The 23,993-nt window shown below is 38.8% G+C and overlaps 2 long non-coding RNA genes across 3 annotated transcripts in view; one reads left to right on the forward strand and one right to left on the reverse strand.

Annotated features, from left to right (window-relative positions):
• The window catches only part of LOC141278316 (uncharacterized), a 121,438-nt gene that overhangs the window by 26,189 nt on the left and 71,256 nt on the right, over positions 1-23,993 (forward strand). The window lies entirely within an intron of this gene.
• Positions 16,051-23,993, reverse strand: part of LOC109550809 (uncharacterized) — a 43,866-nt gene continuing 35,923 nt past the window's right edge. For both annotated transcript variants that reach the window (XR_002177485.3, XR_002177484.3), the window contains exon 5: positions 16,051-17,613. This is a non-coding gene — a long non-coding RNA (uncharacterized lncRNA). The remainder of the gene's footprint in view (positions 17,614-23,993) is intronic.

The raw sequence follows: 23,993 nt of genomic DNA on the forward strand, positions 1-23,993 counted from the left end.
CTTCATTTGTTAAAAAGAAAAAGGGAGACAATAGTACCTGTTTTCCTTTCCTCTCTATGAATGGTAGTCCATAACCAGCAAACAATCCCCAATCCTGAATCTCTTCTCTCACTGCCCCTTTGCCACAGGCCTTAAATAAAGCCTCGATCTCCAATGAGGACATTTCTCTCAGAGTAGTCTTCCTCCAATCTTATATTTAAAAAAAAAAAAAACTTCTGTCTACTCCTATCTTTGCTCTTTTCATCAATTTTCCCCCTCTCTCACCATTATTCTCCCTCAGTCATCAAAGCTCTGGCCCTAGGCCACCATGTTGCTCTCCAACTCAAGTCTTCCCATCCTTCAGGTAACTTCAGGTGCTGTATTCAAGAGTCAGGCAGGGGCTTCCCTGGTGGCGCAGTGGTTGAGAGTCCGCCTGCCGATGCAGGGGACGCGGGTTCGTGCCCCGGTCCGGGAAGAGCCCACATGCCGTGGAGTGGCTGGGCCTGTGAGCCATGGCTGCTGAGCCTGCACATCCAGAGCCTGTGCTCCGCAATGGGAGAGGCCACAACAGTGAGAGGCCCGAGTACCACAAAAATAAAAGATAAAAAATAAATTAAAAAAAAAGAGTCAGGCAGGGTGGGGTGGGGTGGGGTGGGGTGGGAGAGGGATACATTAGGGGTTTGGGATGGACATATGCACATTACTACACATAAAACAGATAACCAACAAGGACCTACTGTATAGCACAGGAAACTCTACTCAATATTTTGTAATAACCTATAAGGGAAAAGAACCTAAAAAAGATTTATAATTTTTATGTATGTAAGAAAAGTTATACATATATATATATATGTATAATGGAATCACTGTGCTGTACACTTGAAACTAAACAACATTGTAAATCAACTATACTTCACTAATAAAAAAAGAGAAAAAAGAGTCCATTCAACATACTGTCCCCTTAGTTCCTTAATTTCCTCATCTGCAGTCACTTTCTCACAGGATTGCTTTATCATCACCCCTAGCTATCCCACCTCTACAATCTTTAATTCATATATCCCACACTTTAAACACAAATTTCCATTCTCCCAGCACCTTTGTTCAACACCTCCACCAAACCTGCCTCCTGACCTCACTGGAGCCTCAAGCCTTCAAGATGCCTCTACTCTCTCCCAACCCACTAGTCCTTTCCTCTCTTCACTTTCCCCTACATCCAGCTTGGATTGCTTTCTTTATCATTTCAATAACTCTTGTAAAAACCTTTGCCAAATACCTTGTGCTTCCCTATTTTCATCTTACACATTTTGCAACATGCTCATCTTAGATACAACCAATAATCCAGTTTCTCCAGGCCTGCATCTGAGGAGCCACATCTTTTTTTTTTCAGAAAACCCCCAAACAGGGCAGATGGAAATGACTGAATTCATGACCACCAACCTCAAGAGGACCTTCAACCCTTCAGGGCAATTCTTTCATATTTCTTAGGCCATTTTTCTTTCCTACTCTCCACAAAGGCTATTTCATACTTCTCTGCTCTCAAGCCCACAACTTTCCTATTCTGAAAAGAGCCTCATCTCTTCCTTCAAAATAATTACAGAAGTTTTCAGCAAGGACTCCCTGATCTACTTTTAACCAAAACATAAGAAGCTACCTATAGGAACCTGACCTCCAGTTACTATATGTAGGGCCTCGACCAGTAGCATCAGCATCATCTATGGAGTTTTAGAAATGCAAACTCTGGGAGGGAGAGGGAGAGAAATCTGTATTTTAACAAGCCTTCCAGATGATTCAGGTATAAGCCCAGAGTTGGACTACTACTGTAGCAGAACTATTCCTCATCCTCTTAAAGGCCAACAATCAAGCTAAGCTCTAGATCTCTTCCCCTCTTATGTTCTCAGGAATTTTTCACTGTCTAGAATCCCTTCTCTTTCCTGTATATTCAGCATCTCCCTCTCCATCTTTCTTACTGACATGAAACATGTTCAAATATTCTGTATGAGTGATCACTTTACTGGGGATGTTTTACCGTATTGGCACCTTCCCAAAACAGTTCATGCCCTTGACTTCAAAGACATTATATTCTTTTGGGTTTTTCCCTACCTCTCTGGCTAGTTCTTCTCTTTCTCCTTTGCTGGCTCATCGCTTCTTCTCTGCCATTAAATGTTGGGAGTTTGCCTTTTCATTGTACACTAGCAGTTTCACTAGGTAAATTTTTCTACTTTCATTGCTTTGAGTGCCATCTATATACAAATTTATATTAACACTTAATATAGACATTTGCCCAGTTCACAGCATTTCTTAAGCATCCTAAAGGCATTCCAAATTCCACATGCTCAAAATTCAACTCATGATCCCCCTCCACTAAAACTAGGCACTCCGTAGTACCCATCTTTCCAATTAAAAAGTACCATCTTTCTCTTTGTCATTTCAAATATTCAATCCATTATAAAAATTCATCAATTTTACCTCTTAAATGGCTTACAATATCTGTTTAATTTTCTTGGTATTCACCACAAATACTCTAGACCAAACTTCTGTCCTCTTCCTTGTGGACTACTGAAATGGTTTCCTAAACAGGTCCTTTTCTCTTGCTTCCCTCTAATCCCTCTCCTAAAACACTTGAATGGCTTCCTATTAATCCTAGGATAAAAACTGAAGTCCTTTACTTGAATTACAGACCCTGCACCATGTATCCCTCATATGTGTCTCCAACCTCACTCCTGTCACACTCCCCACAGCTCTCCACTTGATCATCACACTGGCCTTCTTTCAGTTCCTGCAAATCTCCATCCCACCCAGAGCCTGCACTGCCCAAACTGCTCATCCTTTCCCCTTTACCTAATTAACTCCCACCCTTCCTTCAAATCTCAATTCAAACATTGTTTTTTCTAAGAAATTTTCCTGAACCAGCCTGATAACGGTTCACATTATAACTTCATATTTATTTGTGTGATGATTCAATTAATGCCCATCTCTCCCATTATAGTCTAAGCTACATGGAAACAAAGGCAATATCTGGTTTGTTAAGCATGATATCCCCAGTACTTTGCACAGTTCCTGGCACATAGTAGACACTCAATAAAATATGTTGCATATATAGTTATAAGATAATTTAATGATAAAGTGCTTATTTTGTGTCAGAATTAATGATCCTATATATTTTTTGTTTGGTTGGGGGTTTTTTGGTTTTTTTAATTGATTTATTTTTTTACTGAAGTATAGTTGATTTACAATGTTTTGTTAGTTTCAGGTGTGCAGAAAAGTGACTCAGCTATCTATCTATACATATATATAGATATAACTTTTTCAGATTCTTTTCCCATATAAGTTATTACAAAATATTGAGTATAGTTCCTTGTGCTATACAGTAGGTCTTTGTTATTTATCTATTTTATATATAGTAGTGTGTATATGTAACTTCCAAATTCCTAATTTATCAGTCCCACACACCTTTCCCCTTTGGTAACTATAAGTTTGTTTTCTATGTCTGTGAGTCTGTTCCTGTTTTGTAAATAAGTTTATTTGTATCACTTTTTCTAGATTCCACATATAAATGATATGATATTTGTCTTTGTCTGTCTGACTTACTTTACTTAGTATGATAATCTCTAGGTCCATCCATGTTGCTGCAAATGACATTATTTCATTCTTTGTTATGCCTGTGCAATATTCCATTGTATAGCACATCTTCTTTATACATTCATTTGTTGACAGACGTTTAGGTTGCCTCCATGTCTTAGCTATTATAAATAGTGCTGCTATGAACTTTGGGTGCATGTATCTTTTATTTTTAATTTTCATTGGAGTAGAGGTGATTTACAATGTCGTGTTAGTTTCTGATGTACAGCAAGGTCAATCAGTTATACATATACATATATCCACTCTTTTTTAGATTCTTTTCCCATATAGACCATAACAGTATTGAGTAGAATTCCCTGTACTATACAGTAGGTCCTTATTAAATATCGATTTTATATATGGTAGTGTGTATATGTCAATCCCAATCTCCCAATTTATCCCTCCCCCCCTTACCCCCGTAGCCATAAGTTTGTTTTCTACATCTGTAACTCCATTTCTGTTTTGTAGATAAGTTCATTTGTACCCTTTTTTTAGATTCCATATATAAGCAATATCATATGTTTGTCTTTGTCTAACTTACTTCACTTAGTATGACAATCTCTAGGTCCATCCATGTTGCTGCAAATGGCATTATTTCATTCTTTTTTATGGCTGAGTAATATCCCATAGTATATATATACCACATCTTCTTTATCCATTCCTCTGTTGATGGACATTTAGGTTGCATTCATGTCCTGGCTATTGTAAATAGTGCTGCAATTAACATTGGGGTGCATGTATCTTTTCGAATTATGGTTTTCTCCAGATATATGCTCAGGAGTGGGATTGCTGGATCATATGGTAGCTCTATTTTTATTTTTTTAAGGAACCTCCATACTGTTCTCCATATTGGCTGTACCAATTTACATTCCCACCAACAGTGTAGGAAGGTTCCCTTTTCTCCACACCCTCTCCATCATTTATTATTTGTAGGCTTTTTGATGCCATCTATTCTGACTGGTGTGAGGTAATACCTCCTTGTAGTTCTGATTTGCATTTCTCTGATAATTAGTGATGTTGAGCATCTTTTCATGTACCTTTTGTCCATCTGTATGTCTTCTTTGGAGAAATGTCTATTTAGATCTTCTGACCATCTTTTATTGGATTGTTTGGTTTTTTTTGATATTGAGCTATATGAGCTGTTAAATTTTTTGAAGAAACCCAAGTCATCCTATAGCCTTAGATAAGACCCAAATGTTCATTCTAAAAAAGAGACGATTATTAGAAAGTAGACTCATCTACCTATGGATCACAGTCTTAATCAGAGGCCAATCTCACAAGGAGAAGGGGTCATCATTTGTTAAGTACAAGAAAGTAGAGGAGAGAAGCAAGCATAGCACTACACAGCTACTATAATATCCCACACTAATGCTGCTTAGATACTGTCCAAACAGAAAAGCTACATTCATGTCAGGCCTCAAAGCTTGGTTGTCACTGTGTGTGTACTGCTTCATGGCTATTCTCTCTGGGCCAAGTATAGTCAAGGCTTTCCACCATGAAAATATTAGAGCATCACTCTTGCATCTTTCCCTCTCACCCTGAAAATGCTTTTATATATTTTATATAGCAGAGAGATCACAGGCATATGAGAAAACACAGTATGCCGGGGGGCGGGGGGGGATTCCTTAAGCTTAGAAAGGCAAATCATCAAATTGTGCCAATTACTTATTTCTGTAATACTTCAGTGTATGAACCACAATTTATACACCACTACCATTAAAAACTACAATATCTGTATGCAATTATAAAAATAATTAAACTATGGATTTACATAGAAACTAGTAGTGAGACAGGACCACTAACCTTAAGAAAGATCTATTTAGTCTACATGAACAATAAGTCAGAAATCTTTCTAACACTGTCAGGTAATCAGTATGTCACAGCTTTCCCCCATGAGGGGAGACAAAATCTAATGATCATTGACTCCATCTGAAAACAGCCAAAATCACATCAACAGATGGGTGACTCTCAATTAGCCATTTGTTAACCAATGTGGATGTCTTGGCAGCTCTCATGCAACTTCAACAAAATGAAGGAAGGAAGGCATGAACAAGGATGAAGGGATGAGTTCTCCTGGATCACATTTTTAATTTTTCATGACCACTTATATTCCTGATAGAAAAACAATTTGATGGAAAAATAATAACAAGAGAAAAAGAGACTCTTAGCCAACACAAATGGGGGCCCTTTCTCCAAGACCTTTATGGGTTACTATGTTTCTCAGAAAAGTTAACTTTTTGACTTTAAATCTGCTAATATCAGAAATATTAAAGGAAGAGGATACAGCCCTGAGTAATGCTCTATAATTATTAAAATTATAAACAAATTATTAATTTATAATAAAATTTATTCAGTATTTTCCTTTTAATAGCATTGGTTTTCATGCCATTAGAAATTTACAAATGTTAATGTTCAAGGACACATCTGAAGGCTTAAAATAGAGAAAACTATCTCCAAAACAAAAGCTTACCACCTTTAGACCAAAATATATAAGAATCACCAAGATGCTTGTTAACAATGTAGATTCCAAGGCATGTCTCCATAAATTTCAATTTAATAGAACTGAGGTATGGACAAGGAATGTGAATTTTAGTAAGTACTCCAGATGATTTATCTGAAGAGTACACCTTAAAAAAAACTGTCATGGAAAAAGAAATTTAGATTACTCTTATTCTTTAAATGTTAAAGAAAAGTAAAACCTTACCTCCTACAAATGCAGTGCAAGAGCAAGGTACAATATTTTAATATCCTCAGTTTTTCATATGACATATTACCAGGACATGCCAGTAGATTCTAGATCCAGTGTTTCTCAAACTTTACTGTTCATAATAATCCCCTGGGGATCTTGTTAAAAATGTTGATTCTGATTCATTAGGTCTGGCGCAGGGCCCGTGGTTCTGTGCTTCTAATAACCTCCCAGGTGATGATGTTGCCAGACTGCAGGTCACATGTTGAGTCGCAAGGTTCTAGACAGTGGTACTCAAACTTCAGCACGCATCAGAATTACCTAGTAAAAACACAAATGGCTATCCACACCCAAGTTTCTGATTCATGTGACCACAGAGACAGAGATTGGACTGATGCAGCTGCAAGTCAAAGAATACTGGCAGCCACCAAAACTCCAAAACACACAAAAAGAAAGAAAGAAAAAATGTATTCTCCCCTAGATCCCACCCTGGAACCCAGCCCTACCAACACCTTGAGTCTGGAGTGGTGCTGGAGAATGTGCACTTTTAACAAATTCACAGGTGATAATGATACACTTTGTAAATTACTGTTCTAGGCCATAGTCTTGGGGAGGTATTATCCCTGAGAAACACCTTTCAGAACTTAGATTTTTCTCTTTTCTCAAACTCTTTAAAGAGTTCTGGCAATCAGCAAAACAAGGTATCTCCACAGATCCTAAAGAAGAGCACAATCACTGTCTCCTGTTATTTCCCTTCTCTGGTCTTTTGGGAAACAGAAAGGACATGAACAGTAAAGGAAAGTGCATGTCTTCAATTTAAAACAGATGAATAGAGACTCATTTTAGGCAGAGATAAGAAGAGTTTGTGTACTTGGAATTTATAGCTTATTTTTACCCTAGTACAAAGCTTTGAAATGATGTCACTTTCCTCTAAAATCTATAACCTAATGACCGTCAGACAAAAATCCCTCTAGGGAGGCACTTATAGGATGGGGGCGGGTGACTCTGGGCTGACAAGCTCTTTCCATCACCTTCATGAGACTCCTATTAGTTCTTTTAGCCAGAAAGTGCTTTCTGTGATGGAACGTGCCAGCATCCGTATGGGGCTCGAGCTAGTCACCACCATGATGTGGCTGAGCAATGAGTGAAGTGGTACAGCTACGCTCAGGCTTCCCTGAAGAACCCGAAATGTCCACATTTTTTTTGTTTTTTTAGTTAGAGAATTAAGGGTCTTATTAAAATGTGCTTTAACTTGTAGGGCTAACCTGTAGACATCACTAGTCTCCACCTTGGCTTGAATACATCCATGTAGTCAAAAAATAGCTTTGAGCATCTGCCGTGGGCCAAACACGGGTCTAGGCACTGGAGATGCTTGTCAGAAGAGTGACAAGATCTCAGCTCACATGGAGCTTACACTGAAAGTGGGGAGGGAGCTAGTAAATAAATAAGAGAACAAGGCCACTTCAGAGAGTAGTAAATGATGTGGAAAAAATAAAACAGTTTGAGATGATTTTAAAAAGGACTGCTTCTTTACACTGCATGATTAGGGAAAGTTTCTGTGAAAAGGTAATTAGTAAGCTAAGATATGAGCAACAAGAAAAAGCCAACCATGGTGTTCATCAAATTACCTAGCCAAAGTCACTTACTATTTTAGTGTATTTTTAGGGCATAGGAGACAATTTTTGATGAGGGAGGAACAGGGAAAAATCAGGAAAGTCTAAAGAATTGGGTGCTGCTTTAGCAACAGGACTGGTGGGTGTGTGGGCTGCCATAGAGGCCTTGGGTTGCCAGAAACTACAGGAAGGCATGAGTTTTTCTGGATGGGTTATATTCTGAGCCACACCTCTCAACTATTTTTGAAATCGATGCATTAAAAATAGTCAAGCTCCAATCTGGTGAGGTTCTAACCCCAACTGAGTCATTGCAGTGGTGAAATACTTAATTATTTTCAGGTTTGAGCAGCTGTGAGGGCCAGCCCCACAGGCACACACTTCAAAGACTTGGCAGTTGTTCTCAATCTTTCTATTTCTGAAGCAGCAAAGAGCAGCACTGAACTTTTGCCAGTCTGGACAATATGGTCAATCAAAGCTTACTGAAGACCCCGACTGGGCAGATCCATGTTTGAGGTTCTTCAGTGAATTCAGAAGAACAGGATACAGCATCCCAGCGTCCCAGCCCAAAGTGCACCCAGAAACCCATTCCCACCTCCTCCCCTGCAATGCCCCCCCAACTCCAGTTTATTCCCATCTTTCATCTGGATAGATTCAACTTTAAAGGCAGGTAGAATTTTCTAGTCATTCAAGAATAATCATCGATTCACATCTTGCTGATTGGTTTGTCATTCTTAAAGTTTACTGTCAAAAGGTATGGCACTCAATGTTCTGAAGGGTTTCCATTCATAGGTGGAGAAAACAAGAAGGGCTTGGGTGGCAGTTGTCAGTACCAGCATTGGTCTTGGTTAAATATGTGAAGCGTGGACATTTTCGATGAGATCCTCTTCCATCTGCGGTCCTCTCTTGTTCTTCCTTCTCTCCCACATGCTTCCCAGGGCTTGCTTCTGGGTAACCTGCTTTTATATTGGTTCTCCATTACACCATTCCCAAATTCTGAAAAATTTTTCATTCTCCTTTCTGCATCACAATCTACCTCTTTCCCGTTCCTTCAAATCCCCGTTAGGCAACTGGTTAATCTGAAAAGTTGATTCTAGAACAGTGCTACTCAAAGTGTAAAGCCCCTACCAGCAGCAGCAGCATAACATGGGAATTTACTAGAATGTAAAATATCTGCCCATCTCCAACCTAATGGATTCTGGGGGAGGGAAGTAGTCATCTGTGTTTTAGATGCACTTTACATGATCCTTACATATACTTATAATTGAGAAACACTGTTATGGGGTATAAATAAGAGATTGTGGATTATTGTCACTTCCAGACGTCGTGTGTCTGCTTTTTAAAGAGGCACTGGGAGCCTTCTTCTAAAAGCATAGCTATGTGAAAACTGGGGAGATGTCCTATTGTGTACCACTAACCATCCTACCTACGTGGGATGGAGCCACTGGCTTCTACGGCCCTGAGAACCACACTGATGACAGAGAGGCTAGTTTCAAACAGGGACCTCAGAATGGACACTCAGAAGCCATCAGAACATCTTGTTTGAAGCTCCTGACAGGTAGCTTAGAATACCGTGGCACTCAGCCACAGCCCCAATGTTCGGAAGAGAAAGAAAAAGAGCTCCTAAAACATCCTCCCTCACGATGCTAATGGCCCACCTCTAATGACACATCATTTATTGAATGTGAAAGGAGGTCTGATATGGGCAAGGTGTGATGACCTGGCAATTTATTTTACTTACTGGTGTCACAGACATGTTTCTGTGGGCTCAGCAGGGTCAAAGAGCTTAAAACGTTATCTACAATAAGACAAACATGTAATTTTCCTCTTGCTTTATTCTTCTATTTTGCTCTTAATGATTAATTAAGAGACATTCCTCTACTTGAGAAATTTGAGATGAGGCTGTACCAACCATTAAGATCATTCATAATAGCTAACATCTACAAAATTAAGCTTGCTTGGGAACCCATGGGCCAGAATTTCCAGCTGAGGAAGAATTTTTATTAAGCCTTATGTGCCCCCCGCCAAATCTTTTCTGTACAGTAACATCCTCCCAGGCATAAATTTTCCATCAGGATTCAGCCTTCTCTGTAAAGTCTTTTAGGATGATGTGTCTTCTGGCTGGCAGTGTTTGAAAGTCAAGCAAACAAGCCTTCCAGGGCTCACATTGAGTTAAGAAAACATTTTCTGCATGACATTTAGGGCCAAATTAGGGACCAAAGTCCTCATTCTTTTACTCAAGACTAGGTTTATGTCTCCACAGGCAATGTGAAATGGAGTGTGGAGAAATGATCTCATGAAATAAATTAATTTAGACAGGATGCCTGGTTTGCTCATACCCCACAGAGTGTGTGTGTGTGTGTGTGTGTGTGTGTGTGCGCGTGCGCGTGCAAGTGCCCGCGCCTGTGCATGTGGGTTTAAGAGCAGGTTAGGGAAACAGTAACAATGAAGAGATGAAGGGAGAGCTCTACACAGCGGTAAGATCAGGCTTTTTCTCTAAGCTCCGCCACTTACCAGTCATGAGACCTTAGGCAAGACTTCCTGAGCCTCTGTTTCCTCGACTGTTATATGATTTTATGAGACCCATTTGACTATTTCCCTCAGGGTTGTGAGGAACAGAAGGGTAATTAACAACAGTATTCCATACTGATATATCAAGTTCAGTGTTACCATCATTCACTGTCCCTTCTAATATCTGCACAATTAGAGACACATTTTCTGGGGTACGTGTTCGCATGCCATGGCTTTGAACTTTCATTCTTTCCCACCTGGACCTTGGAGCCACACACTTACCAACACCAGATGAACTCGCTGTCCCAGTAATGATCCCAATCATAGCTGCCTCCAGAACAAGATATCAGAATAGGAAATTGAATCTGAGCTTCTCATATGGAAGGCCAGGGCATTAGTCATGGTGAGCACACTGGGGGTTTTTCATCTGTGTTTGACTGGTTAGGTTCAGTAAATCGCTTTCATTTTTCGTCAAGAGATTCCAAGTTTTATATATTTATTATCCCTCTCATTATTTCACAGCCAGCAGCGTATTTTACTTGTAGCAGTGCCTAACTTGGAATAATTTTGGAAACCACAGTGCTTATGAGGCATGGCTTACTGGGGCACCAGCAAGCAAACCTTGCTCTTTATTAACAGACTGGGTTAAATATTGCTTACATTTGCACCGTGGTGTGCCCTGCCATTTCACCTTCTTTTCCTGAACAACAGCTAGAGAACATGGGTATAATTCAACCTGGACCTCCCCATCCCCCTATCTCCACCTTGTCACAGTTTCAAGGAAGCTGGTATAAATATAATTTATGTCACTCCCCGCATTCATACTGAAAGGTATTGACCATTGAGTGGCGATGGCAATACCGTTATTTTCACAGCAAATGGCTTCAGTGAAATATAGTACAGGGTTGCCTCTTCCTCCTTCAAGCCACAGTCTACTCTTAAAAAATTAGTGTCCATGGGTGGTTGTCAATATAGATCAACCTAAGGGGAAAAATATGTCCACTGAGAAGTTCTTTGGCCTGAGACTATAATGCACAAGGAACATGGTGATTACAGATGGATTTTTGCCTCTATATATGTTTTTGTTCTTTTCCCACACTGCCCCCTCTGTGAGTTCACTTGGCTCATATTTTACTAGTATGACCATAAAGGAGTGAGTTTAGGTCACCCAGTTTATTTAACAAAACACAATTTGAGTCTCTGCCTTCAGAAATCAAATGTCTATATGTTTCAGTTAGTGTTATTTTTATAAATTTATTGAGATTATTGAATTGACACATTTTTCGCTAGTAAGGAAGATTTGGGTCATTCTTGTGAGTTCCCATTCAGACAATAAGATGAGATGGGAGGAGGAGGAGAGAGGTAGTATTAGAATAAGAGGAAAAGAAAGAGGAGGAGGATAAGACGGAGGGTAACATCCATGCTTATTCACTTTGGAATCAGGAGAGTAATAGAGAGTCTTACAGCAGGAAGTATCTAGAATGTCATTAATCGTATCTCAGTCTGGCTCTTGTGCATGCAAAGGACCTTAACAAATCAGTCACACTATTCTCTTTCTTCAGCTCACCTCAGAAATTCATGACGATACCACTGTTTTAAAAACTTAGGAAAAGACAGTCCTATAACTTTCTGAGTTTAAACTGGGCTAAAAATGGGGTTGTTGAACTGCTTTATCCCAGCACCTAGCACAATGCCCAGAACACTCAAAAAATCATTTTGGAGTGATGAGTGAGTGAACAGAGAATGTTTTCCTTGGATCTGTACTAACTAGCTCAGGTACAGTATGGTAACGTGGTTATGAACCGAGACTATGAAGCCAGATTTGGTTTCAAATCCCAGCTCTGCCATTTCTTTGACCTTGAACTTTTTTGTATCTCAGTTTCCTTACCTGTAAAGTTAAGATATTAGGATCTACTTCATAGGATTGTAGTGAAGATAAATTGAGTAGACTCTTCTTAAAATAGTGCATGACATAGTGAATCTATTGAAGTGTTTGCAGGGCAGCCATGTTGCATAACTCTATGGAACATTTTCCACACCACAATCTACATGAATAGCACCCCCTAGAGTTGTGCAGTGTACAACCTTCAAAGTCACACAGTGGCCCTGACCCTTTGCTATTATTAATTATTATACTCTGCTTAGACTCATTTTCTCTTATTCCTTTTTTGCTCCAGTATCCAAAAGTTATGCAGAGAAATATGTGCATGTGTTATCTGAAGTGCAAAATAAGAAATACCTTTTGTACACATGTAAGAAAATTAAAGCATTTTCTGTACTATGTGCCTTTTTAAATATTTTCCTTCCCCAAGCATGTGGAAAAACCTTCCAAATGAAGAGAATAAGGTCTATTCATTCAGGTAATAGCAATACACTTGGCCCAGGACCAAATCAGTTTCTTTAGGTTGAGAACATGCATACCTGCCAGCCTCAGCATTATTCTGTGATAGCCTGGAAGAAAGGAACAGTATTGAGAGAGGTCAAAAAGGGCTGCCCAGAAGTATGTCTAGTGGAATGTCTAGATCCCATCTCCAGAAACCAGGAACCACTAACCACCTAACAGACCAAAGCAGAAAAACCTCCATTGTGCCAGTCCCCTCTGATGGACCATAATTTTTGCCTCATCAGAAACACGCAAAGACAACTGCCTTAAGAGCATGGAGAAACCAGTTCCCACCCCTTGAGTTCTAGCTGCTCCTTCCTTCTCAGTGTTCAAATCAGTGTCCTTATGTGGCTTACAAGGACAACTTCACAAACAGAAAGATAGTTTTCTAAAAAAAATAATAAATAAAGGGGAACATATGTATATGTATAACTGATTCACTTTGTTATAAAGCAGAAACTAACACACCATTGTAAAGCAATTATACCCCAATAAAGATGTCTAAATAAATAAAGGACAAAAATTAACTTTAGAAACTCAGATTCTTTTCAGATGGAGAATTCCTTTCCTCCAAGAAACTTGCATTTAAAACTCAGTTAACAAAAATCCTCTCAGAAGCTGAAGTTTGTTTTTTAATATTTACCACAAGGTAATTAAATAGCCATTCACAAAAGTCCAGTGAGGAAATGAAGATGCGTTACCAAAAAGAGGAAGGATTTGCGCGCTTTTTTTTGCCATTCCTAGAGGTTAAAAGCAAAAGAATTGCTCCTCCCCCCAAGTTATTATATAAAGATGCCTGGATAAGTAAGGATTATAATCCCTAGAATTGCAAAGAAATAAAGGAGAATAGGAGTAGTTTCTTTCACGCTGTCGATTTCTCCTACCTCACCACCCTTTGGCCCAAACCTACTGAAATACGTGACAGAGGCCAACACTAAATTCTGGACTGATCTCAACTTGCCATTGTCTGAAGTTGAAAAATAAGAAAGGAAGAGACAAAGAGATGGAGGAAGGAAAGAAGGAAGGAAGGGAAAGTGGAAGGAAGGAAGGGAATGGAATTGGAGGTAAGACATTCAGTGTATTTGCTTTCTGCAGCAAATAATAGAAAATACCACAAGAGATGAGCCCTCCAGGGTGGATGTATCCAGGTCCAGCAGAAGCTTTCCATCTTCCCACTTCTCATCCTTGGCATATAGACCTTTATCCTCAGGATAATGAGGTGACCAAGCACCTGAAGAAATCTCATTCACATTTGAGGCAAAAGTAAGGCAAATAGGCCCAAAGCTTTCTAGTTGATGGTCTTTGTCTTTTTATTTGCAAAAGGAAGCCAGTCTTAGAATACTTCCCTCTATATCTCACTGGTAGAACTGTACCTGGTGATCACCACTGGATGAGACAGGTCTAGGGAATTTCAGATTTCCACTTCTGAGTTAGAGGAAAGCAAGGAAGATGATTGGGAATAGGTGTAGATTCGGCCAACCCAGCTCAGCAAAATGGACTGCAACAAATGCATTTAAAATGAAAGTAATTGAATTAAATTAGAAACCTTCCAGAATGTCCTGAACTGTTTTAGAGCAGCATCTGTGGTTGTAATGAGAACCTGACAATTAAATGCCAAGTCAAACAACACACTTGTTCATTCTTTATGCAGAGTAAGTATTATGGCTCTAAGAAATCTGGAGAAAAGGAGTATTTGCAATTCATTTGACTGGGGTATATTCCAGCTTTTGTTATACTGTATGGCGTAGAGAGTAAGAACATGGACTTTGGAGCCAAAGAGGCTTAGGTTCAAATTCTGACTCTATCACTTATAAGCTGTATGACCTTGGATAAGTAATGGGTTAGTTTCTATAAAATCCTATTTGTTCGGGCTTCCCTGGTGGCGCAGTGGTTGAGAGTCCCTCTGCCGATGCAGGAGACACGGGTTCGTGCCCCGGTCCGGGAAGATCCCACATGCCGCGGAGCGGCTGGGCCCGCGAGCCATGGCCTCTGAGCCTGCGCATTCGGAGCCTGTGCTCCGCAACGGGAGAGGCCACGGCAGTGAGAGGCCCACGTACCGCAAAAAAAAAAAAAAAAAAAAAAAAACCTATTTGTTCAGAGTAGTACTTAAATCCGATAATTATGTAAAACACCATGGCAGAACCTGCCAACTGTGCTCCACTTCTTTCTTGGTGGTAGAATTGTACTTGGGAAATACCTGCCCAGCCATTGACTACATTTCCCAGACCTTCTGGCAGCCAGGGGCAGCCAGCTGACTAAACCCCACCGAATAGAATTTAAGCAAAATGACACTTCTTAGACCATAAACACTGCACAACACAATCCGCCACACTGAATTTCCACTTCCTGCTGACTGGAATGGCCCCAGAGGGACTGTTGGAGACCACACAGACTACTGTGCGCCTGAGCCCCTGAGTGACTGGAACAACTAGTCCAGACTCTTACCTGAGAGAGAAATAAATTTCAACATTCCTTAAGCCACTAATTTATTGTTCAGTCTCATTATAGTAGCTTAACCTACCTTAACATTGATCCTGGCACACAGTAAGCCCTCAATAAATTGTAGCTACCCCTCAAATAATCAGGAAGAAGGAAATGTCATTGTGTATATTTTTTGCTTTTGCAATGAAATCACGGTATTAACACGAATAAGCAACTGAGTCCCTCTGTTTCCCTGTTCTAAAATCTATAAAGTTATCTTTTAACAGACTATTGCATGTTTATTAAATTAACCTTTTCAAAGACCATTGAGCACCTAAGGCTAAATTCTAATAGTTTAGTGAAAAATAATATAAGAGTGAGTGTTGATACAATTACCACGTTACTCTTACACAAGAATTCTTAAGCAAAGACTGTTGTTATTGAGGAAATAATAAGAATACACTAATCTAAGAAAGATGAAGGAATAAAACCCTTGGGGAACTCTCTGATCATATAGTTTCAAATAAAACTCTAGTGATTCAGTCAGAGCCATATTGACTTTAAGAAAATAGTAACTTAAGTAATCGTAACTGAGTTCCATTCAAGTAAAAATATTTAACATGCTCAAGGTTCAAATATATATATATATTTGTGTGTGTGTGTGTGTGTGTGTGTGTGGTACGCGGGCCTCTCACTGTTGTGGCCTCTCCCGTGTGGAGCACAGGATCTGGACGCGCAGGCTCAGCGACCATGGCTCACGGGCCCAGCCGCTGCACGGCATGTGGGATCCTCCTGGACCGGGGCACGAACTCGTGTCCCCTGCACTGGCAGGAGAACCCCCAACCACTGCGCCACCAGGGAAGCCCGGTTCAAATATTTTAAATCATAGAAATAAATTACCCAACTACACAATGATAGGAGAATTTGGGGTTTTGTACATCTTTCACTTGTTAGTTTTTTTAATTCCCGAAGACTTTCTTTTCAGTAAAAGAATTTATGTAAAGTATGCCTCCTCTCTTTTGACCTCTACTCTCACAACAAAGTAGGAGACCGCTTTATAGAAAGTGAGTCATTTATATATGCATACATATCCCTTTTTTCCTCATAATTTATAAATCTAAATTTAGTTCTCCTGGCTCTGGGGAGCATTGTAGAGCAATCCTGAAGGAACTAACTTACTTGAAACAGAGAGTCATGGATTCTTTTGATGTATAGCAATTAGACGGGGGCATTTGATTAAAAAGAAAAAATCGGTGTAGACAGTTACCTTCTTACAGAAATCAATATATAAGAGTATAGAATAAAGGACGCACCTAATAAGCAACTTATTGCCTCAAGTCCAATATGAATATACTTTTCTTTTTTAAAAAGAGAAGTTAATCACAGGTTCCCTATTTTAAAGTCTTTTTAAAAAATATTTTCATGTTTATTTTCCTTTTGGACACTTTTTTTTAGGCCGTGCTGCACAGTTTGCGGGAGTCACCCCCCTGCAATCAGGGATTGAACCCACACCCTCGGCAGTGAAAGCACAGAGCCCTAACCACTGGACTGTCAGGGAATTCCCCAAGGATTCCCTATTTTCAAGAAGTATATTAGTTCCCTAAGAAATGATCACCAAATGGTTTTTTTTCCCTTTGATCCCTAGAATCTATATTTTCTGCCTTTAATATTTAGGATTAATATCTAGATTCATAAATATGTGTTCTTTTAGTGTGACAGATTGCCTTAAACTTTGACTTTTTCATCTTACCCACACTTTTGAAGTGAATTTATAAACATGTATTTAAATTTTGGCTACATTTCTATACTTTTGATATCTAATTGAATATTAGATAAACTATGATATATTCACATACTTCTTTAGCATCTATTAAGTGCACAGCACTGGGGAAAGCACCCCTAGCCCCCTTTAAAAAGATAGAACTACAAGGTAGAGCAATGGGCAAGACCTTTGAAACCTCTTGGTTGACCATCCTCTATCTCTGAGGAGGGAAAAAAAGTTGGAAGCAATTTTTCCTATATCCAGGATCACAAACCCAAGTCACAAAAGCCTAGCTCTTCTCATTCCCAGTTCAATACTCTTAGTGCCTCAAATATATCATTTATTCATTCAGCAAAAATGTTTATCAAATATCAACTATTTGCTATTTCAAGTGCCAAGCACTGAGGATAAAATGAGGTGGGAAGTTTTTAAATTGCTTTAACAGCTGTTCTCAAAATGCTTCTCAGAGAGAGAATGGTCTTGGTTTGTGAAAATGCCTTGATAGAGGCTGAGGGTAAAAAGTAATCTTTAGGAGACTTAGAATTGGCTGAGCCAAAGCTTCAGGAAGAAAAGCCTGTTGATGATGCTGTTCAGACTTGGAAGTCGTACGGAGGCACACAATGAATTGCAGTTTTCTTCATCACTGTAAACAAAATGGAAACAACCAAAATACCTATTAAAATTAGAATAGAAAATGACTTTTTGATGGCTATGCCGTAAAGTACTAAGGAACAGCTTATAATAATGAAGTCAATAATATGTACTAACAGGGAAAACTCTTCCAGACATATTACCAATTGAAAAAGCAAGCTATGGAATAGCTCAGCCATTTCATACCAGTTATGTTAAACATACTCCAAAATACTCTATACTTTGCAAAGGAAATATATATACAAAGAGCAGTTATCTGGAAGGATACACACTAAGCAGACAGCAATGCTCACATCATCTCCGTAGGAGACCTAGATTCCACATGCTAGTCAAAAAAACTTGACCCATATCTTTAGAGTTTTAATTTTTACCAGGAGAATATATTTTTTTTAACATCTTTATTGGAGTATAATTGCTTTACAATGGTGTGAGAATATATTCTTTTGTTGCTTATATAATCAAACTTTAAATATTTTAAAAATAATTTTAAAATGAAATGAACTAAAACAACATATTTATGGATTTATGAATTCTTATTTATGGATCCTAAATTTAAATATTTTTTAAATAAATCAAATTTAACTTGAAATATTTTAATAGCATTAAAGCAAAATATAAAGGATATTGACATACTAGTTGAATTTTATGATCCATAATAGAATAAGCAAGAATATTTAATAAATAAGAATGGTTATTAAAGGAGATATTTGATACTCTTAAATTTTCTTAAAATACAGTTTCATAAAATTACTCTCATAGGTCTCACTTTCATATTTTATTAATTTATTAATTTTTTTTTAAAGAATATTTACAACCTAAAATGGTTTTGACCATGAAAAGGATTAGCTGTTGTGGACTAAATATTTATAGCGGCATGAGATAAGTAAGACCTTGTAAAATCTAGCCCCTTTTTAGCTTTAAGAAATAGCAGTAAACACAAGAAGCGTGATCTAATATGCACCCCAGTGTGGATCAAGAAATTTTACTTAGTTTATATGTCTTTATGTCTTGGGGAAAATATATTAAAGTACAATTTTAATGAGAATTTTCAAAGCTATTTGATTTCCTTCCTCTTGATAATCAAGACTAAAACTGCAAGTCCCTTCTTCCTGTATAACAAAAGTATTCTGATCCTGTGAGAGTTTGTGGTCACTTCAGCACCACCTCTCTAACTATGAGTTTTACCTATAATCTTATCTGTATGAGATTATCTTGACTCAGTCTTAAGAAAGTTGTATTTAAAATTCTGAGATAGTAACTTCTGTGAATTACCTGTCACTGTGGGAAACATGGGGAATGAAGGACTAGATCAAGGCTGTTGAGATTTTTTAACTTGTTTTTCCAGAAATATCAGATCTGAACTTAACAATTATCCACGTAAATAGAAGGGAACAGCCAAAAGTTATTTCTATTTTAATGTGGAAGGCATTAGATAATTTCTGAAGTAAATTTGCCTCCTTAATTATGTTTGTTTACATTGACTCTAAAATGAGTGTGGTTTGTATTCCTGAGCATGTATGGATTGATTTTCAGAGAAGGTGCTCAGAAGTAAGACAGGAATACACATGGTTTTAATAATGACTGTGGATACCCTACGAAGTACGTAATCCACACAAGGATAATAAAAGACCTTTTAGTTCACTCAATTATCTGGTTAGATAAATATAGACGAGCCAGGCTTCCCTTGTCCTTTTAGCACACTTTTGGGTGGCCTCCTTCCAGGTCCACAAGTATAGGCTCTAGGAATACATACTCGTTGTTATTCCAGGTAAAATATTTTTTACAATCGGTGAATCATTAAACCCAGCGAAGGTCACTCACACTGTTAATATTTTCTTCAAGATATTCTTACACAAGACCCAGGAAAATAGGCAGAGAAGAATTCAGTCTATGTGAGTAAGGACAATTACGAATCCTCAGAACCAAAGCTCCCACCATCTCTGTCCTTCCTGCCTTCATTTTTATCCTTTCTTCTTCTTTCATCCAGGTCTGAAGTATTTCCCACAAGAACCCAGGGCAGATCCCAGTTCTCCTAGGACATGACATGTTGGTTTTTCAAGGGAAATGCCTTCTCCTGAAGTTTTTTAAGGTTCCCCACCCCCCTGAAAAAAAAGATAGAATAAAAACTAAAGACGTTGAGAGACCACCTTTCTCCTTTCAACTTTAATTCAACTTCAGATTATTCACAAAGGCTCAAAGTCAAATAGTGTTATATAAGTGTTATATACAGTTAAAGGTGGGGGTGTGGGTAGGTGGCAATCATCTAATTCAGAACAGTCATTTGTAAATGGGAAATGGAAATGGAGTCCCACAGAGAATGAGTGATTTGTCTAAATGCACATTGTGAGTTGATGGCCAACTCTGATCACCTGGACCCAAGACCTTAAGACTTCCAGGGAAACCCTAACCAGAAAAATAAAATTAAGAACTATATTTAATATCTTATAATAACCTTAATGAAAAAGAATCTGAAAAAGCATATATATGTAAGTATATATATGTGTGTGTATGTGTGTATATATATATATATATATAATATATATGTAAAACTGAATCACTTTGCTGTACACCAGAAACTAACACAACATTGTAAGACAACCGTACTTCAATTAAAAATAAGTTAAATCTCCTTCAGAAAATATTATATACTTCAGTATGAACCCTAAGACAAGTAGCTTGAGAACTATGTCTAATTTGGGTTTTTCTGTAGTGCAACTAGAAGACTACCTGGGGTTGACAATATTTCAAAATTTCTTTCCTAATTATGAACATCTATTTATCTGGATGACCTAGTCTCGTATTTTTCCAGTATATTCAAACTGAGTGTGTGAATCTTTGCAAAAGTAGTATTTCTTGAGTTATTTTTCCGGGCCCTTTTAAAAGTCCCGCTGTGAAAACTATTCAAGCTAGAATATGCTAATAAGGAATGGAACTCTTTCTGCTGATAACATGGTTTCCGTTAGAGCATAGTCTACATTTGTAGTTGAAAACCTTATTAGTTGAGTTACTATTGTATGATCAAAAATACTTCACATTTGCAAAAAGAAGAAAAATATATTAGAATAAGGTCAGTTTGACAAAAGTGTGATATTTGCAAAGAGAGCCAAGGGTTATCCATCTAAAAGGCCAAGTTAAATAAGATACAATTAGACCTCATTTGGCCCCCTACCTCTCAGGATTAGTAAACTCACATTTCAGCTATCTTGGGGGAATGAGTTTCGCCTTAATTATCTTGTTTCCTTTGGCCCATCCACATTATTCAGACTCTTCTGACAGGCACTTTCAGCAAATATCACACTTCCTTGTGTCTTGCTGACCTTTTTTTCAAACTGGCTTTTCCTTTTCCTTCTTAAATGTTTTTGAAGAGATATCATATTTTATTTTGCTTAGAAAGATAAAATAAAGGACGAAAATGTATTCATCTACATGGCCATGAGAAGAAAACAGACATCAACAATGGAATTTTTAGAAAAACATACTCCCAACCAGTTCTGAAGATGCAGTCTTGTCTACAAGATGTACATGGCCACTAAACCTATGGTCTCCTGCTACACAGTGTGATCTCAAAGATGAAAAAATTCAGAGAAAAATATCTGAAATGCCAAAAATTAGCACAATGGAAAAATTTAGACCAAAAATTTAAATTTCAAAGGTGCTGAATGTGAACTAACTTGAAGTGACATAACACATTACTACACTTCAAGAGGATCTGAAGTTACCAGAAGTCTCCAGCATTTCTACCCGTTACCTCCACATCAGTTTCCCACTCTGGATGCCTCTTACCATCTATTTTTTCTGCTCTCAAGTTGCCAAGACTCACATGAGAAAGGCATAAAGTGTGCTGACTACTACAGGTTCATTCTTTGTTAATACCTTCAGGGTGTAGAAACACATGGACTTTGACAAAAGACAGGCCCTCATCTCCACCCTATCTAGAGTCTCTTTCTGGTGGTCTTATTCCTTCTCACAGCCTGAAATGTCATCTCTTGGTGCCCTGTGTCACCACTACCTGTGCTGGACTGGGAAGCTCCCCAGATTTCACAACACCTGAATTTGTGTATAAGTTCCACCACTGACTAGCTGAATAACCATGAGCAAATTACTTGAATTCTCTGCTTCTCATTTTCCTCCTCAGTTAACTCAGGGTAATCATCTTTATCATGGAAAGCCACTGTGAGGAAAGGTATATAATGTCCATAGTATAGTGTCTGGTACATAACTGGGTCATAATCATAATACTTCACTGTGACTCAGCAATTTTTCCTTTCTTTCTGTTTGACTTTATTGCATTCCTCACAGGAGGTACTCTAGACAGCTTCCACAGCCCTAAGATTCCCAGCTCTCCGTCTCACTCTTGGCCACCTTGATGTCTATACAACAAGGAAATCAAAGCCATCCTGCCAATGGTTCATGGCCCCCTCTCCAGCTGTCCCAACACCCTACCGAGCTCAGAGTTTCTCAGTACTTCACTCAGACTTTCCTTCGGGCTGTCTCACAGGGAGAGGCACCTCCACCCCTTACCCAGGCATACTGCTTTACTGTGGTCTTGTCTCATACTTACTTTTTCTATCACCTCTTATTCCCTTTCTCTCTCATGTGTTAGGGATTGAATAAATGTTTATTAAAAGTAGGTTTTCTTCCTACTCCACCAGTTCCTTCTTCTCTCTCTACAGTTGTCCAGGTATCCTAATTCAAAAATTAAATTCCTGAACTCTGCTCTCTTCTTGAGATAGTCCTCCCTCTGATCTTTTACCAAGTCCTCACTGTAGCAACATTTAGGGACTCAGGAGCCAGGCTGCCTCTTCCACTTACTAACTGTGGGTTGTCCTTAGACAACCAACTTAACCTGTGTGAACCTCAGTTTCTTTATCTCTAAGTGGAGGGGAAATAGAGTTGTTTTGAAGATAAGTGAGTTAAACCATCTAAAGCTCTTAAAACAGTGCTTGGTACATAGTAAGTGCTCAATAAATATGAGGTGTTAAACTTCCTCACCAACCACATACACCCCTTGCCTTCCAGCCATGCTTCCTCCATCCCCAGACTACCAGAGGCTTGAAATTTATTTCTTAAAGGTACTAATGGCCTCCTCATCTCCAAATAAATATTATTTCTCATTTTGCCCCTCATTCTCCTTAAACTTTGTACAGTTTCACCCCACCCTCCTCTGGGATATCCCTTGTCTTGGGATAAGGGAGGAATTAACTGTATGCTTTTCCTATGACTCTCTCCTATTCAGGTATGAGACTTGAGAGTAGCTCTGCTCCCAGGGGGCAGAATGGAAGTGTGAGGAAGGAAGTAAAGACAGACACCCTAGGGTTTTTGTTTTTTTGTGGGTATTTTTGCCCTTCAGTCAAAAGTGTTGGTAGAAAGGCTGTGTGATTCTCCCCCTCCCTTGCCTGGATTGGGTTCTCAGAGTTGGGGAGAGGAGGAGATCTAAAGAGAAATGTAAGATGATTAGGTGCAGCAGCCCTTTGGAAGGAGACATGGAACAGGTCCCGCACCTGCAGCCATCAAGGCTAAATCTACAGGGAGCAATAGAGTACGAATGAAGCCACGGTAGGCTGACACAGCCCCCACCAAAGTTTCCTTTGGGCCCCTGAATGGCTCAATAAGACAACAGTGCTCAACATTCCCATTCCCCAGAGAGATGAGGAAGTACTAATGGAAGACCGTAAGATTCAAAGTGGTCTTATGGTCATGTTGAAAGGACTCAGCTGTGAAGGGCAGCATGGACCGTGGGACTGGAAACCCGGTGGGATCACAAACATCTCAGAGGACACTAGTGAGCTTGGAAGCTGGCAACTAAAACCTTGATCACAAGGCTAGGGCAAAACCCTACCAGGCCAGCCACACACCTCTCCCAGTGCTCCATAGACTACATGCCACACAGAGGAGAAAAGACAAGGAGTAACACAGCCTCCCTAGCACAGAAATTGTCCTGTAGTTCTTTGTTTACCTTAGTACTGTACACACAATCATCAACAAATTTGTGTTGAATTGAGTTAATGCATTTCCTTGCTTCCTTTTGTTTTAAATTAAAATGGCACAGAAATCATCCCCCCATCTTTTTTTTTTTTCACCTTCACCTTAAATGACACATTAAAAAACAATATTGGTTCTGGATAGATGAAGAAAGGCTATGAGAGGACAAATTTAAGCATCAGTACAGTACAGCTAAGAAACTAATTTGGTCTGGAATGTTCAATAAACCACTAGAGGGAGTGTGTAAAGGTGTGATTGAAATAGGATAAAAAGTGCACTATGATGTTTAACTGGCAACCATGAATGCATGGTTGCCAGAAACAATCCTCTCTCCTTTATTGAAAAAAAAATGTAAATACTTAAAGTTAGAGGGTGTGTAGAATATCTACA

This window comes from Tursiops truncatus, chromosome 3, assembly GCF_011762595.2.
Source record: "Tursiops truncatus isolate mTurTru1 chromosome 3, mTurTru1.mat.Y, whole genome shotgun sequence".
NCBI classification, from domain to species: Eukaryota; Metazoa; Chordata; class Mammalia; order Artiodactyla; family Delphinidae; genus Tursiops; species Tursiops truncatus.